Here is a 17,945-nt window from a genome sequence, read left to right as displayed (position 1 = left end):
GTCAGCCGTGGTGAGGAAATTTGCTCCTTTTTTCTCCACGGTGTGACGCAAGCAGCCGCAGTCATTTCCACGCCGATTGTCAGGCGCCCATCAGAGAGCGCCGGTAACCCCTGCCAGGCCTTGGCACGCCCAACAGGTGGCGGCGCTGCCAGCCAGCCATCTTGGCAGCCACATGGCTGCAGCGCCAAAAAAAAAATAATCTGACGCCCTGAAGGAGCGCAGACTTGCACTGAACGCACCGGCGAAGCAACATTGCTGATTATCAATTAACATCTAGCATTTTAGTGTGTGTGCGTGTGTGTGTGTGTGTGTGTGTTGGAGACTTCAAGTTGGCTTGAATGAGTTAAGATGGAGAAATTTGGTAATATTGTCACGGAAAATACGGATTATGTGAATTTTGGCAATGTGAAAATGACATCCTGAATCAAACTAGTTAATTGTGAGCTGAATGCTGAATTTAGCTCGGCTCAAGTCGAGTTTGCAGCATTATGGCCCGGCTACACACACACACACACAGTGCAGGCTTGATTTGATAGCGCTTGGCTATGTTTATAAGGAAAACACGAAGCTCAAAAGCGGCCTCGTTCGCCAACGGAGGCGTTTAAATGTCAGCCGTCATTACACGTTTGCTACACCTGGGCCTGCGCTCTTTAAACCGCAGGACAAGAATATTCCGTCTATTTAGGAGGACGAGCGGTGGGGGGGCGTTGAGGAAAAAAAAAAAAAAACAGACACTAATGGGAGAGGAGACGGGAATGATTATGGAAATGCAGAAGAGTTGGCTCGGCGCGGCGCTAGCGTCTTTATTTAGAGGCTGAGTGCACGTAGGTGTTGTAATGTCTTCATGCTCGCCCCTCGCCTCGCTGCTAATGGGCATTAATAGCATTATTTGCGATTACTAATACAAATTAGTCTGAGTGGTGGGCGACGGGGAGGTGACGGGGGTCTTTAGCGACGTCTCGGCTCCGCATTCACACACACAATTGTTATAGGAGGAAGCAAAGGGTGTAATAATCCTACCCCAAAAAAAAAAAAAAAAAAAAACATCCTGCTTTAGTAAATTAATCTGTTGCATTGATGCCAATGTGTTGTTGGTGACCACCGGACACAATATTAGGGACACTGTCAAGGTCGCCAAAAAGAATGTCATTAATTTGTTGCTTGATAATGCTCATTTTGATTATTTTTTTTTTATACTGATATTTATTTTCTAAAGGAGCCAAAACTTGAGAAACTGTCAGTTAGGTAGCAGATTTTTAAAGTTGGAAATTTTTTAGAGAAGTGAAGGCGAGCTGGTCATTTTCAAACAAGTCAGATTATTTTCTATTTTGTTAAAATTGCCTTGCCATACAATAGCAAAACAATCTTGGAGGGAAAAAACATCATGCCTCTCTGGTTCAATCTTGTACCTCTAATATGATTTTTGAGAAACCACCACGCCCCAAAAAAAGCAACCAATAGGAGATTGTCACGCCAGTCCATGACCACAATAATTAACATAGGGGGAAGGGGTTAAACATGCAATATTATCCAAGACTGACATTTATGACATTGGGCGGGTGTACCTAATATTGTGAATGAAAACGAAATTCACGACAAAAAAATTCTGGGAACAAACAAGCGTGGGTGGGGTTGTGGGTGACGCGAGACACGACAACTGTCATCACTTCATATTTGCTACTGTCAATTTGACAATGTCTACGCTCTTTTTCCAAAACACACGCACGCAAACAGACTTAGCCGTGGATGCCTTGCATGTTTTATTAATAACCTCATGTCATGAGCACGGCTCGTAATCGTCTCGTCTGTGCTAAGCGCAAAATAAGTTGAGCAAATATTCCGTAACGCCCTGCTCCACAACAAATCCAATTAGTCCCCGCTTATTTCCCCCCCCCCCCTCTTTCCACCGCGTGGCGAGTGTGGCTTTCAATTAGCGGTGAAAGAAGGTGATTTCTTACGTTCCTCGCCTGTCCGCCCGGCAGTGTGGGAGGCGAGAGGAGATGAAGAAGAAGCAGAAGAAGAGGTGTAATGAACACAGAGTCGTCTCCTAAGTGCTTAATTGTTTTCTAATCGCGTGAGGCAGACAGAAATAGACGCCGAGCGAGCGAGCGAGTCAGAGAGCCACTCTGGTGTCAACGTGTGGACAATTTGACCACATCCTTCAACCCACCCAGTATTGGTATCATACTGCATCAAACATTATTTCTCACGCTATGATGCTGCGGTCCCAGCTTTAGCAGTTTTGTTTGTTTATTATTTTTATTTGGCTGCCTATTTATTTGTTTATTTATTTATTTGGTCAGTTATTTATTTTATTACTTTTTTTTAAATTTATTTGGTCAGTTATTTATTTTATTAATTTATTTTTATTTAATTAATTTCATGCAAGACCCACTGTATATTTAGATGGTATGGGGCCAGATGGCTCTCTGGTGAGGAGTTGGGGGCAGGTCCCACCAGGAGGAGGCCCTGAGGATGACCCTGGACATGCCGGAGAGAAAGTCTCTTCATTGGCCTGGGGACGCATCGGAATCTCCCAAGATTTCATGTTTAAGCTTCCGTGACCCAACCCAGAAGATCACGAATGGACGTTTCTTCATTCCACAGAAGGATGTCGTTATTGTTGGCAAAATATTGCCAGATAATATCGTGTGGCGAGTCATTCCGAGACTCCCACCCAAAACCTTTGTGTTTACGCCAAAACATCCGACACGGCATGCTGTGATGAACTCGCACACAAAAAGTCTCGACTAGCCAGGCCTAAAATTTGTCCACGCCGGTTTGAGAGCGAGAGTCTTCTTTTCATGTCATAGCATCATTTTGAATCAAAAAAGCAGGAAGGCGACAGAAGGGGGAAAAAAATAAGAGAATAAATAAAAAGAACGCGGGTGTCGACTTAAAGACTGGTCGCCTTTTTATCGTCATATTTTTCTTTGCCTTTAATCCCTTGTCAAAGGAGGCGTCACTCATCCGGCGAGAAACAAAACGCTCGATAAGGATGCAGTGTGTGTTTTGCCGTACGTGGGTGGGTATTAACAACCTGATCTCAGACGGATGCGCTTTCCCGCAAACGCTCCCACCTCCTCCATAATAATAAAAAAAAAACAACAAGGAGAAAAGGATTCCCAAAAACCTCCACAGATGGGATAAAGACAAGCATCGAAATGAAGGACAATGAAGTGAAGAAAATAAGCCCTGAGCTAATGTGATTTGAATCGTGACTTCAAACTTGTATTAAATTGTATTTGCCACGCTGTAGCATAAGCAAAGAGGAAGAGCGCGCATATCCGAGGCTTGTCATGCCACGCGAAAAGCGTGACAAAACCGACATGATGGACTTGGCTTTTTTACCCCCCTCTTGTGACAACCTTTTGAGGACCCGCGAACAATAAGCTAAGCCCGGGCAATAAGGAGCAATGTATGGAAAACATAAGGAAAAGCAAGAAAAAAAAAACCACAATTGGAACATCTAGAACAAACACTATAGCGGATAAGACAATTGTCGTGTTGCGGGTCAATTTGACCCTTTAAATATCTCCGAAAAACACGTGGTTGAACTTAATCTGCTTGACTTAGTGGTTTTTTTTTTCTTTGTGAAAATAATTGAACAAAAACAAATGGCAGTTTGTTTTTTTTTACTGACGAAATGTAAAGCGGGTCAGACTGACCCATGAACAATGAGCAAAGTCAAACAATGTGTATCCTACAGAAGGGAAAACGCAGTTAATCATATAGAAACCGAACTTTAGGAAGATTATATGGTTTTGTTTTACGATTAATCGTATTGCAGATCACATGCTCCATAAACATTGTACGTACGCAATGGGAGTGAACGCTAAGTGCTCACCCAGGAGGAAGCTCATCTAACTTATCAAGGAATGCAGCATTCAAACTCGCTACAACACGCAGCTAAAAAAAAAAAAAAAAAAAAGGCAATAAACCCTGTGTGAATCACATAATACTAATCGTAAAATTTGGAGGTGGAATCCCCAAAAGTGCGTGTGGCAGACTGCCCTCTTATTTACTGGCGACAGTCTCGTAAAAGGCATCTAAACAGGTATTTAGTCTTATGCCTACCGCAGGTATAATTGGACTCTTTGCCACGCAGATCTGCCATCATCATCATCGAGATGGTAGACTGCAATTAATGGCTTTATCCAAGATATCCTCTCCCAAACTGGGGCCTATAAACTGTGTGTGTGTGTGTGTGTGTGTGTGTGTGTAGGTGTGTGTAGGTGTGTGTGTTTAACAATCCTCATGGAATGCGGCACTGAGACAATGTTTCAAGCACCCACGTCCCCAAAATTTACTTTGGAGCACCCCCCTAGGTGAAAATTCAGCCCCAAGAGCCAGTTTTGCTTAGCAACGTGAAGTTTGGTGGACAAGTTGACCCACAAAAAAAGTTTCAAGCAGCAATGCCCTCGACACCGTCATTATGGCGACTGTTTCAAGATCATTTCCAGGTGTCCTTTCAAAATAAACTACAATTTAACTTAACGTTGTGAGATTTGGTAGGCATGGCAATTATGAGAAACCCCCCAAAAAAAAGTCTAAAAAAAAAAAAAAAATCTTAAAAAAATAAACGTCAAAAATGTTTATCATTGTCATTGCAGCAGTTTAACACACAGCCGGAAAAGTGTCAAAATAATAGAAACAGCAACAGTGTCTCTATTTACACGTGTTTCAATCCCCAAGGAGCCCCCCCCCACACTCGCCGCAATGGGAATAAAACTTGACGATTGAAGCAATTTGAACGGAAGCATTATTTCATCACCGATAAACAAAGGAAAAAAAGACACCACCTTGTGAGTAATTGGCCCCGCAGGGTCAAAAAAAAAAAGTCTCACACAAGCCTCCCAGCCGGAGACGAAGATGGTGGGCGTCAGCAGCCGCTTGTGAAACTCAATCACCGCACAATCATTTCTGAAATACTCAAAATAACCCCTCGAGAAGGGATAAAAAAAAAACTTTGCTGAATACGGTAAACGTTTTGAAAATGAACATTCGAGTGTACTGTAAGGGCTACAAAGTGAAAACCGAAACGACAAGCAAGAAGAAGTGGGATGTGTTTTTCCCTCGCGACGTTTTCTGAATGATCTTTACTGTAAGAGGCAAAGAATGACAAGCATGCAAGACACTTTCTGCTCATCACATTCTTGATTCCTATACTTCCAACCCAGTGCGACTCGTTTTGCTTCAGCGCTCTGTATGCTATGCTAGCCATTTACTCACCCCCCTCTATTTTTTTTTTAACCATTCATGTTTTAAATTTAATGAAATCTTCCCATGATGCTGATTTTTGTCTGCTCCAACTTGAGGTAATTAATATTTCCTTGGCATCCTGATTAATATTGCAGTTGTTTTTATCCCTCTCAAGAGGGGCGGCCATTTTGTCACTTGCTGTCAACTGCAAATGACATTTAAAGTCTCAGGTCACATGACCAAACAGAGGCACAAGATGGGGGCAGAGATTGAACCATATTTCATATATGATCATATATCATACTGCTATCAAGTCAGAATGACTTTTGGGGGAATACGGCTAACTCCTCCTTCAACGGCATGAATGAACAACGCAGTTTTAGTTCCGAGAAATTGGAGATACCCTCTGCTGACCATGGGAAAGAATTACATTTAAATTGAAGAAGTGGAAGATCACTGGCTGAAAAAAGATGGCACAATTTATTTATTTTTTTTTACATCCATTTTTATGGTTGTTTAATAAATGGATATTTCAGATCAATAACGGACATTGGTTCAAGATTTGAGCACAAGATCAAAAGGGCTATAAAATCCAATAAAACTGAGGATTAACAGCCATTTTTTAATTTTTTTTTTTTTTTTTTATCGGGTTCTCTCGTGCACCGCTTCTCGAGAAGTGGCACACGCGCTCGTCTTTGGCGTCCAGAGACACCACAACTAAGATGTGCTGCGATTAGTTTGCTGCCAACATGACTTGACCCCTTTTTTTTTTTTTCCTCAACATCAACCGCAAACAAACACAAGACCTCACACTTAGTATCTGATCCAGATTGTGATTTCATAGAAACTTCCAGGTTGCTTCACACGTACAAACAAACCTGCTCCACGACATGCTTTGCTTTATCTGTGACAAGAGACGTAATACAGCCGACTACACCTGCTAATGAGACGCAGTAATACGAATGCGAGGTGGGGTTATTGAGTTTGTGCAAAGTTTGAGACTAAAAACTGTCCTTGGGAATAATCAAATGCACGGAATTTAACAAACAATGAAAATGATAGAGTGGATCTTGAAGAATGAAACAATGCACCTTTGACAAAATCGCAATCAAAAATGAATGCCTCATGTCTATTTTATATAATTCCACTTTTTGGTTGGATCTTAACGACTCGCGCGGGTGTAACTAATCAAGTTAGCTTAGCTCCAAACATGAAAGAGTTGCAACTTTGACCAAAACCCCCGACCGATCAGTCAAAAATAAATACCCTGTGTTAATTAAATACAATACAGCTCTCAGTTTGGATTGTGAAGGTGTACCTAATAAAATGAGTGTAGATCCAAACATAGAAGACTGCAAGCGCAACTTTGACACAATCTAAAAGCCTTCAATTTTCACCGTCTCTGTGAATGAATGTCTCGTGTCAATGAATTAGAAGACGGCACTTTTGTTTGGGATTTTGAGGAGTACCTCATGCGCGCAGCACGTCTAAATACAAAGGACAACTTTGGCCAAATCAACAAATGTGGGTCCTTGTTAAAAGCCTTTTCCGATCTGTCAAAAATGAACGCCTCGCTGATTAAATAGCATAAATCTCTTGTACTGAACCATTCAGAACTAAAGTGAGCGTCGAGAAACAAGAGCGAATATGTGCAGCATTGAGAAAATCTTAACTCCTTTTATATGATATAATAACAAATGCTTCCTATCAATTTAGTATCTTAATATCGAGCCAAACACTAAGTAGAATGTGTGCACAATGTGCAACTTTGACTTTATTTTCACAAATTAAAAAAAAAAAAAAAAATCGTAACTGTTCCAAGTTTCATTTCCCTTGATGCCAATTGAATGTCTTATGTCAAATAAATAGAAGACAAGTCTTGGATTGGATCTTAAGTCTTTACGCTTCATTTTGCTTTTGCATCGTTCAATAATGACTGCCTTTTATGCCAATTAAATGTGATTAAGTTGTACAGCGTAGCTCCAAACATGCTCAAAAGCCCGTGAAACGTTTGCAAAATCTACAAATCTTGACCTTGGTAAACCTTCATTGGAGCTCATGCTGTTTGTAAAAGGTGAAATGGGAAGGATACATACATTAAATCTTATTTGTTCACCTTCTCCATCCTAATCTGCAATATCAAATGTTTTTCTCCTCAATAAGTTCTGTTAATGAGCGTGTGTGTGAGTGTGCGTGTGCATGTGTGTGTTCTCTTAGTTGGCCTCTTTTTTTCTTGAACCATTTTTTTTTCCAAATCAAAATGAGATGAATGCGTGCTGAAAGCCACCGTTTATATTTACCATGAAAGCCTGTATGCTCTTAAGTTTTTAATTCATATTTTTATTCCTCCCCCTCACTCTTTATGAAATATTAAAAATCCCAGAAGCAGAAGAAGAAGCCACTTTGGGTCCGTCTGGGTTTTAAGTGAAACGAAGGTCTGCCTGCCTTTTGCTTTTCATGTTATTTATTTTTCATAGACAGACTATATCCTTGAAGCAGCACTTATTAGCTTTATGACTATAAAAATATGAAAGAAGTGTGGGGGGGTCGCATTAAAAAGAGGCGAGATAGAAAGCAAGTGAGAGCTGAACGTACCTGTCAAGTCAGCAGTGGCTCGACCTCTTGTTTTCCATCAAAAGTTCCACAGCGAGGTGAGGAAAAAAAACGTGTAAAGAAAAAAAAAAAAAGGTTCCCCTCCCCTCTCGCTCTTTTATTTAGTTTTAAAATATGTTTCGAACAGGGCTGAAGTTTGAGGATGCAGCGGAGGTTTAGGAGGCGAGGGTGATGAAGAAGAGGAGGAGGAAGGAGGACAGAAGGAAAGGAGGAGGAGGAGAGTGGAGTGGAGTGGCGGCATGCGAGTGGCACTTTGAGAGGGACGGCGGGCAGGTACGTATAACGCGCGAGCACCGCCCCTCCCCGCTACGCGTGTGCGCAAATCGATCATTTGCCAGCTGTGCCGCGGCTTGCCCCACTTTGCGGTGAGGCGCGTGTGTGCGTGCGTATGAGTGTGCGCGCGTATTGTGCGCGCTTCGGGCACGCGCACGCACGCACGCAAGAGGCGAATTGACAGGCTCACCTGAGCGCAAAACTAAACAGAAAAAAAGAAGCACGTCAAGTGACCTTAAATCTTAATAACGCATTTCATCGCGTGTTAGTTTGTCACATTTTTTTCATGGTTTTAAAATTGAATTGCATTTATTGCCACCCCCCCTCCTCCTCCTCGCCCAACATTCCAGCTCAACTGGCAGATGACGCGGAAATGACATAAATCAAATCAAAATTATCCAATAACGGTAATTGTAAAAGATGGGCTTGGTCTTGTTTTTATTTTTAAGATGAGAATAAAATCAAAGCAAACTCGATCAAATCCAAAGTCTTTGACCTCTCAAGTCTTTTAAGGACGCAGCGACAGATGAAAATTCAGATTTCAATTAAATTGTATGTTTATTTACTGTCCGCGAACGCTTTCACGTGACAAAAAAGGGGAAAAGAACAACGTGGGTGTTGTGTGTGGGAAATTTCCCTGTGTCAATGAAAGAGCTCATAAATATAATTTCGCAATTATGGTTATTATCATAATCTGTACAAAGCGCAAAATTATATTCCTGTTGATTTACACCAGCATTGACAAGAGTTTTCTTGACGTCACTTCGCATATGTTCGACGCCTGTGCGCGTGCACGTGCATGACGGGGTGTTTGACAGATTGCAGGTGTGCTAACGTACGCATAACGGGGGGGAAAAATCTGTATACAATAAATATCTAATTGTGTGGAATGTTAAAAGTCAAAATTATGTTTGGGGGGGTAAGTACACATTCTTTTGTGGTTAAATTACTGAAACAGGGAATAAAATGGGCAAATATATTTACCTTATATACAGAGAATAAAATTGTGTAATTTAATTTACAGCAAGCAAACGTTGGGACTGAATTTGAGCTGCTTTTTAAATAATAAACCCAAAACTGTTTAAAAATTATCAATAATTTTAAAAGATTACAGTTTAACAGTAAACCAAACAAAAAACACTAAGTTAGACTAAATTAACTCTAGGCAATTAAAACACATTTTAATTCAAAGCAAAAAATGTATTGTTTTGAAAAAATGTATTTAAATAAAAGTAGAATTTATAAGCAGCAAACAGGAAAAAGATGCAAAATAAACGCACGTTAATTAAATGAAAATAATGTAAAAATGCAATTCATTCTTTTGGCACACGATCGTCGTCTTCCCGTCTTAAAAAAAAACTGAAAAGTTCTCATGTTTATTCTTGTGTACCTCCAACCAACTTATCATAATGGATGGGAGGGGGGTGGGGGCATCTGCATTTAAAAAAGAAATTAAACCAGGTAAAAAGTCCTTGCCGTGTGTGTGCATACATCATTCCTCCCGGGAGTCCAAATGAGAATAGGAAGAGTTTAAAGAGATTCCAAATCATTATAAATTCGCACTCAATGTTTTCATCATTGCGGACAACAGCTGGTGATTTCAATGTGTGTGTTGTTTGTTTTGTGTTTTTCCCGAGGAGCCCGTGAAAGGCTGCTGCTGCGCTTCCCTTTGTGTCCACAAGGTGGCCCCGACGAGCAGAGATGCTGCGCTCCCAAATGACCTCCGCTTCCATTAGGAACTTTTTAGGCTTATTTTCTTTTTTGCGCTTGACGCCACTCCGCAGCTGCTCGAGCAAATCACACAACAAACCGTTGCCGAGCGGCGTGGACCATTTCCAAGACGTTAATGCAATATGTTAATGTGAATGAGAGACATAAATGGGGGGCAAAAGTCAAGTCAGCCAATTCAAGGGGAGACACGCAAATACTTCTTGACTGAACTTAACTAGATTTTTCTGGTATGTGCACTCTATGAGAATGAAGTTTTATTTTTAAGTACGTGGCCCAACTACAATAAATAAACAAAACTAATAAATTACGAACAAATAAAAAATAGAAAAGAGCAATAAAAAATGAAAATAAAACTAAATAAATAAAATTGTACTACACTGACAGTCACCAGGATGAAAATGCAGTGGTGCCTACAGCACTACATATTTGATTTTATAAAATCGTACAGCAACTGCATAATTAAACAGTGCTAAGAAGAATTCAACATTTTTTGTCACACTTCATCAATTGAATAGCAGTACAAGACAGATGGCTATAATATTCATTGAGATGTCTCAACTCCTCACCCCAGTGCCAATAATAATCGCTCTTCGCAGAGGATAAAGAATACATGCCTATAAGTACCATTCGATAGTCTGTGTACATGTGTTGCTGCACGATTTAGGTTCAACACACAGCAGATGGCATTTAGCGTTAGCATTAAGCTAGGGAAGTCAAGGGCTCTTGTCTGTACTAAAAACTTTTCACTTTGTTTTACACAAGTAGCTGTACAGTACTTCAACTTAAGTACATACAAAATGCGAGTACTTTTGCCACCTCTGCACTCAACACCGTCTGGACGATAAAACGTTAGCGAGGTGAAATTACAAGGCGCGACACACACCCTTGAATTAATCTTTCCACAAGCTGATACTAAAGGCACAGACGTCTCTTCATCATAGTTTAATTGATGGCTCTCAGTCATTTGTCTGAAAACGACGCCGAAAGACGCGTCAATCTAGGATTTTCTGTTTTTGTGTTTTGTTCTGTGGTTGGAAACTTTCCCCGGCATTTTTTGTTCTGTCCTGTAATTGTTCAGCTTTTATAGACTCACAAGGATTCCACAGAGGCGACTCACGTCAGGATGAAGCCGCGGCAGACGTATCGAAAGCAGGAGGAAATTTAGCATTTTTTCCCCCTCATTTTCTGATCAAATTCGATAAGTTGGTCTGACTGTCTATTGTTACCGTCATTTTGAACACTCAGGCGCCTACTTGACTCAAAACTCTGAAACTCTTTCCGCTTTCAGTTTTGAGTTGAATTTTGAATGAAATCCCCCCCTCAACTCACTGTCATTTTCACTTTCATTTTTAGTGCCGGTAATTTTCTCACCGTCTTTTTTTTCAGTGTGAGAGCGAAGGCCAAATTCTGACATTTTCCTAAACGTGCAACACAAAAAAATAATCTGTAAAGCGACACACAGCGGTAGTGAAAACCGCAGCGAAGTTACAAGTGAGCAGGAAGTGGCGAATGGAGCGTGAAGTTCCTCTCAGCGTGGGTACTGAGAGAAATCACAGTAGCAGCCCGCGAGTCAGGATTAGCATTTGAAGGCTAAGCGCTGTTATCGCTTGTGATTAGCGAGCGGCGGCGGCGGCACAACTCGTTCACTCCACCTCGGAGGCGGCCATGGATGTCAATAGGGCTAATTGGCTCATTAGCGCAGGTATTTAACGGCGCTCTAATCACTCAGTGTCATCACTTAAGCCCGGGCGGAGCAGCGCGATTGAATACCAGCTTCACCTCCACAATAATTGGACATGAAGAGCCTCTTCTGACAGCATCACCGGTCATGATAGCTTGTCAGTTTTTTTTTTTTTTCCCGGAAACACTCACTTCATTAGAACGTGAAAGAAGATTGACGCTGGCACTGAGGTATTCGTATTTAAGTGTATATTATTAGTGGCCAACCATGCACCCAGAACCGGTTTCACTTGGTAGGCCCGTCTAGCGTGGTTAGACTCACCAAAAGTCTCAAGACATGTCGGGAAAGAAACAGGAAGTCGGCCATTTTGATTCCAAGTGGCCATTTTAAGATCAATGAAAGTTTGGTCAAGCACTGCGGGATATTTTGAAAAGTCAGCCCCCGAAGTAGATCAACAAAAAAAGTTTGAAGTCGCCATGTCTGATAAAAGACACAAGAAGTCAGCCATATTGGTTTGAAACTGCCTTTTTGGGTCATTTCCAGAGTTAATTCAAAGATGGAAAAGAAAAGCGGACCAGAACTTTTGGACAAGTCAAAGCCACATGGAATTTAGTAAGCATCTTTACACACAAAAAAAGTCTTAAAAGGTCATGCCAAAAAAAGTCACAGAATGTCTCCCATTTTGGTTTGACGTGGTCATTTTAGCGTCATTTGCAAGAGCCTTTTAAAAACCAAGTACAACTCCAGAGATTTCATCTGATTGCGACCAAAGTTGAAGCATGAATACTAAAAAATAAAAAAAGCAATATCAACCGACAAAAGCGTGGAAAAACCGGCCTTTTTGAAAGCTATCACCTCCCGACAGGAGAGCAGATCAAATGTAGTGACAATCATTTATTTCTTTTTTAAATATGGCTGGAAGCAATGGAAAAAAGAGCTGTGATTTCCGCTAAATGAGCAAACATTTGATGTGTAAAACAAAAGAGGAAAAGAAAAAAAGTCTTCCACAAATTAAATTGCAAAGTTACAATCCGACACGGTCTTTTTTGTTGGTTTGTTTTGCTTTCCTGCAAGTTCTTGGAATTCACTGGAATCTTGGTCGCTGTGGCTGCCAGCTCTGTGCTCAAAGGAAAAGGGGGTTGGGGTGTGGGGGGGGGGGTTGTTTTGGATGTTCAGGGGTGGTGCTGGGGGAAGGGGCTTGGTGCGGGCATCCTGAGAGCCTGTGCGAGCTGGCATGATGCTGACCAACGCCGCCGCCGTTTGCTCTGAAAGGAATGTCTAATGTGGCATCAGTCACTGTTGGCATCCTGGAGGTGGACTGCCAGTCCCCGCGCTCGGTGCCATATACACACACACACACACACGCGCGGGCACACACACACACCGAGTCGTGCATTGCGGCGATAGGCAGAAGACGGAGACTTCGCATCCTTATCGACGCCAATCCAGATGAACCTACAGACACGCTTCTCCAACACCCCCAGACCCTTTCGCTACACACTTGGCCACCATTAGCCTGCTTTTAGCTAAAGGCTAAGGAGAGCGTTGGGTAAGGCGGGGAGAAATAATGCCCCCTCCTTCTTGCGATTGGCTTCACGTCCCCCGGCATCGGGACCTCTGGCGTGCTGGCCCGTGGAGACGTGAAAAGCCTCGGCCCCCCTGGAGGCTGTGGGGCCGAGCCGCGGTGCGTTTGGCGCGCACGGGCTATGATACGCTCACACGCTGGGATGCGCACGTCGAGCCGCGTGTCGATGGATGAATGGAAGGGGCTTGGGGGAGGTATCACCATCCATCTGGAGGATGACAAATGTGGACCAGCGTCCAAATGGACTGGAAAGTTCACTCTTGTCGCAGGAGAGTTTGGGTTTTAAACAAGGTTTGTTTCAAATGAGAAGGATTCAAGTCAAGCTAACAATTCGGATAGGAATAGATTTTGTCTGCTTTGTGAGAGCAAAAACTGTTTTTCTTCTTCTGTAAATTGTGTTCAAGTGGAGCACAGCGCTTCCTGCTATGTTGTGGCGCAACGTGGTACTACAACGGTGGCGCTCAAGTCCGAAGGCTACGGACAAAAAAAATGAACGAGGTTCATCTTATATACTTGAGTTTTGAGAGTTGAACTGCTTCCTACATGCATTAATGAGTACATTGATAGAATATGACAGTCGCGCAGTCGGCGGGCTTACGATGAGTGATGACATCATTTCGCTTGTTTTCCTTAACTGCTTCAGCGAATAAAGAATCCAATCATTACCCACTAATGACAGGGGGAGGGGGTGAAAAATGATTCACGACAGGGGGGGGGGGGGGGGGGCAAGGGTTGGGTGGCGGCGGAGGGGCACCCACCTGTCATGACGAAGCAGCAATTTGCGTAGTATGCTTCCGCCCCCTTCGCCAATATTACAACGCTGAGCTTAATGAAGCCGTGGGATGGGAGGGGGCGAGCGACCCATCCCTCGTGCCCCCCCTGAAATGAGGACTGACATGCTGATTGATTGAAAGATTGGATCCATTGATTGTCCTCAAAGTTAGACTTTGACCCTGACTTGAAACCCTTATTTTCAAAATCCGTTTTAGATTTCCAGAAAGACAGCTGTCAAAGCAGATCATGTTATGAACTTGTTGCCGTCTAAAAGTAACTTTTCCAAGTTAGCTTTCCTGATTCCTCGCATGTCGCCCGTCATCAAGCAAAGCTGCCGAACCTCCGTCTGACCTTTTTTAACGCCATTACAGTCTTCAGTAGTTCCACTTGACCGGGTCACATCGTACATATCTTGTAACTTGCATCCGAGACATAAACGGGCCGTTGTGTTTGACTTGGTCTGCCCCCTGATTGATTAACACGATTGCGTGAGAGGCAGGAAAAGTTCAAACTTTTGGGGAAATTTAACACTGCGTTCCCGCCGCAAAATCAAAACGACTGGCCGTTCAAATCCCGTCAACCCGGCGCAGAATTGCGCTTCCATCCACGCGCGGTTGTCAGTGATTCATCGGCGAGCGCTTAGGCGGCGTTTCCCCGCGGCGTTCCACCTGGTTTGCCGGTGACAGCTGCGACATGGCAGCGCGGCGCCCACGTCGAACGCGCTAATTACATGCCATCAATCTCCTATTAGCGCTTATCCTCTCATGCAGGCGCTTGGCGCTAAGCTAAGCTAGGATAAGCTAAGATCAAATAAATTAAGATAAATTAAGATAAGATTAGGCCATCACTCTGGCTTCAAACAAACTTCTGCTTAACACCTTATTTCAAGATTGAAATCCCATTTTGAATCTTGAATGTTTCTGTTCTGAACACGCACGCTGACAACTTTAGAAAAGCAGCCATTTTGTCCTCTTCCCATGCAGTCTTCCAATTCTTCATTCTGGAGGCTAATATTAAGGCGCTAATTGAAGCGTGCGGGAGAGAAGGAAGGCGCTCATTACTCCGCCGCCGCTGCCTTACACCTGGGGTTCACTGCCGGCGCAGGTCAGAGGTCACGGGATAATTATTGACAAGCAGATGTTATGAAATCATTTCTGTAAATGTAATCATAATAACGCTTCAGTTTCAAAACTTCTCAAATGAAAGTTTCAGGCCTGGGTTTCAAAATTAGCTTTCGATCTAAAGTTAGCGTTACCAGCTTGACTTTGTGTTTCAATACAGGATTCAGTCAGGGTTACATTTTCCAATGAGGCTTTCAAGACCAGGTTTCACTTTTGATTTTAGAGTTTCGCGCCAAGGTAATGTAAGTGCGAGTTTAAAAATAACCTGGCGCATAGTTTGTGTGCACGCAGGTATTTTCTGCCACCATTTAAAGCCTCAAAATAGCCAATCAGCCATTAGCGGCTAAGCGCTAGCTGTCTGTTTTTACACGCATTGTCACACACTATCTGCATTCACAAACGTGGTGGGAATTACCAAAACCTTTCCAAAAACATGCATTAGCCCTCCCCCACCAACACCTCGGCGACCAGGCTTCTTCTACCCCCCCCAATACGGCGCGAGAACACGGCGGGTGTCGCTAGGCGGCTAACCTGGCAGCTAACCTGGGAAGAAAAGCCAGCGCGTTATCACGCGCACACACGCGGCCCGCGCCAACATTAAGCCGCGTTCAATCCCGGCGCCTCGGTCCCACGTATGCCAGCAAGCCGCAAAGAGGTGCCACAGGATTTCACGCCGTACCCCCAAATCCGTGGAAAAAAAACTCAACTCCGCTGTGGCTTTCCCACAAAAGTGTGCAGTGTTGTTGTACGCAGAAACACACACGGCGGGAACAATAGGAATGTGCTGAGTCATGCTTCCTATTGTTCACTTAATATTTCCCGGGGTTTTATTTTTGTTTCGTTTTTTCTTTTTTCCGCGGGAGTGGATTTGACGGCGCAGCGGTGTCGTCGGCCCTCCCGCTGACACGAACACGGCATCGCTGTTGTTGGCGGGGACTCGCGAGAGGGGCTTACACACCCCGAGAGCTTCTTAGGGGGGCCTCTTGACGCTAAGCCGCTAATAATTCCCGCGCTCGCCTTCAGAAAAGAAAAAAAAAAAAGGGCGAGAGACAAAAGGTTGGACAAAGTGATGAATGCCAGGCTATGATAATGCTAATGCGGCAGGCTGCTTTTAGGCCGTTCCAGGGGTCCGGACACGGTGGTGGTCAAAAGGACAAGGCCACATTGTGTAGTGGTTAACCTAGCAGGAGAGACGATTCTGAACAATTCATCAGGTTTACCTTACAAGTCATTACAATTTGGGATTTGAAAAATTCGGGCAGGATAAACCGACAACTGGTCACTTGACTTTCAATCAGAGTTTCAAGACAGGATTAGAGTTTTAAAATAGGGTTTCAAGGACCAGATTAAGGTTTCAAGACCAGATTCAAGTTAGCCTGGGTTATGTTTTGAAGCAAGTTTAGAGTTTCAATGAGGGTTTCAAGTCAGAATTAAGACTAAAACTCTGGGTTGGGTTATTTCAATAATGGGTTTCATGCTTTTTTTTTTTTTAAATGCAATTAAGCTTTTAAAACAAGGTTTACTATATTTGTCACAAATACTTTTACTTGGGACATGATGGAATCATTTGGTGCTTAAAACAGCTCCAAAGTGCCAAATGATTATTATTAAATGACGTTCAAATCTGTTTTTGAAAATAAAATGTCCTGAAGCGAGTGTGTGTGTGTGTGTGTGTGTGTGTGTGTGTGTGTGTGTGTGTGTGTGTGTGTGTGTGTGTGTATAAGGTGTGATGTGTGCAAGGTGGCGTCCGTACAGAAGGTGCAGAGGTGGATAAATTTAATTACGGCTTCAGATATTCATTTGGCAAATGTATCAAGGTGGCGGAGACGGGCCCGGAAAAAAAAAAAAAAAAAAAAAAAAAGGCAAGCGGGCCTGGCAGCAGCTCACAATACTGACAGTAATCCATGAAAGCAAAGAAGACATTTAGAGAATTTACAGCAAGTGTCTGTGATGTTTGTGGTGGTGAGGGGGGTAAGTGGAAAAATACAGCAATCGCCACCTTGCGTTTGACTCTCATCGCGGCACTGGCGCACCGACGAGGTTAATTACCACGCTGGAACAGACGCACAAGAATGCACGTGCACGATGTCATCTGGCGTCCGACTGCAGACAAAGTAGGGAGTGGTGGCGTTCTGATGTGAATGACTTACTCAAGTTAAACTACATGCCTAAGCCATTCAACCAATTACAAGTCACTCCAATACAAATTTCGTGAGATACATTTGTGTGTCAAGCCAAGCGTGGTTATCTCTCACGTGCTCGTTTTGACATTTGCCGTGCACTGGCGGCGGCAGGAAGTGCGGCGGGAGGAGCGCCTCGCCGCTTTGCAGATGTGCAGCGGCACAGGTGGAGGTGCGCCCACCCCGCGGGGGGCACTTCCCCTTCCTGTGGCGGGGGCGAGCGCGGGCGGCCTACTTTACCAAAGGTTTGATGTAATCAGCCGACTCAGTTAATGGCAAACCGCACCGACGCTCGCCTTTCTGACTTCCGCCTGCAGGGGGCGAGCCTGAGCGGGGCACGCCCCTCAGGTGCAGCTTTTAAGGCAAAAAAAGCCAACAACCGACAACAGTGACCTATATGGACTAACCTCAACAACTGTTTTTCTTTCCACCTCACACAAATAAAACAGTGCTGTTGCATTGACACATTTAAAATGACACGCACGAGCGCTGGCACACATTTATTCTGTTAGAACAACAGACACTGCCTTCAGAAAAGATATATTCAACCGCTGAAAATACTCAACTAACGCCCTACCTTAAAACTTATTCGGATAACTCCTAAACTGACATTAGACTGTCACTTAACTCATTATCTAACCTTGCGAGTCACTCCAATAACTAAATGATTAACTCCCGAGCTAACAATCACAAGCAATTCGCAAATCGACTCCTGAATGTACTCAACTAATTTGTAGCCAAAGAAACTTGGTCAGGTCCGAATGGACCTTGGCCTCTGGTTATGG

General features: G+C 43.3%; 1 protein-coding gene and 1 long non-coding RNA gene across 2 annotated transcripts in view; one reads left to right on the top strand and one right to left on the bottom strand.

The window, feature by feature from the left end:
* The window catches only part of LOC119135696 (DNA-binding protein SATB1), a 42,892-nt gene extending 34,835 nt beyond the window's left edge, over positions 1 to 8,057 (bottom strand). Inside the window, exon 1 of the mRNA XM_037273467.1 lies at positions 7,798 to 8,057. The gene's annotated coding sequence lies outside the window, so the exon portion shown is untranslated. The remainder of the gene's footprint in view (positions 1 to 7,797) is intronic.
* Positions 7,971 to 10,015, top strand: LOC119135697. Its single transcript, XR_005100599.1, has 2 exons — positions 7,971 to 8,088; positions 9,726 to 10,015. It is a non-coding gene; the product is annotated as an uncharacterized LOC119135697 (long non-coding RNA).
* The last annotated feature ends 7,930 nt before the right edge of the window (positions 10,016 to 17,945 follow it).

The sequence above is a fragment of the Syngnathus acus genome, chromosome 16, assembly GCF_901709675.1.
Source record: "Syngnathus acus chromosome 16, fSynAcu1.2, whole genome shotgun sequence".
Taxonomy (NCBI): domain Eukaryota; kingdom Metazoa; phylum Chordata; class Actinopteri; order Syngnathiformes; family Syngnathidae; genus Syngnathus; species Syngnathus acus.
Note: the sequence above shows the minus strand (reverse complement) of the source record. Positions and strands in the feature narration are given on the sequence as shown.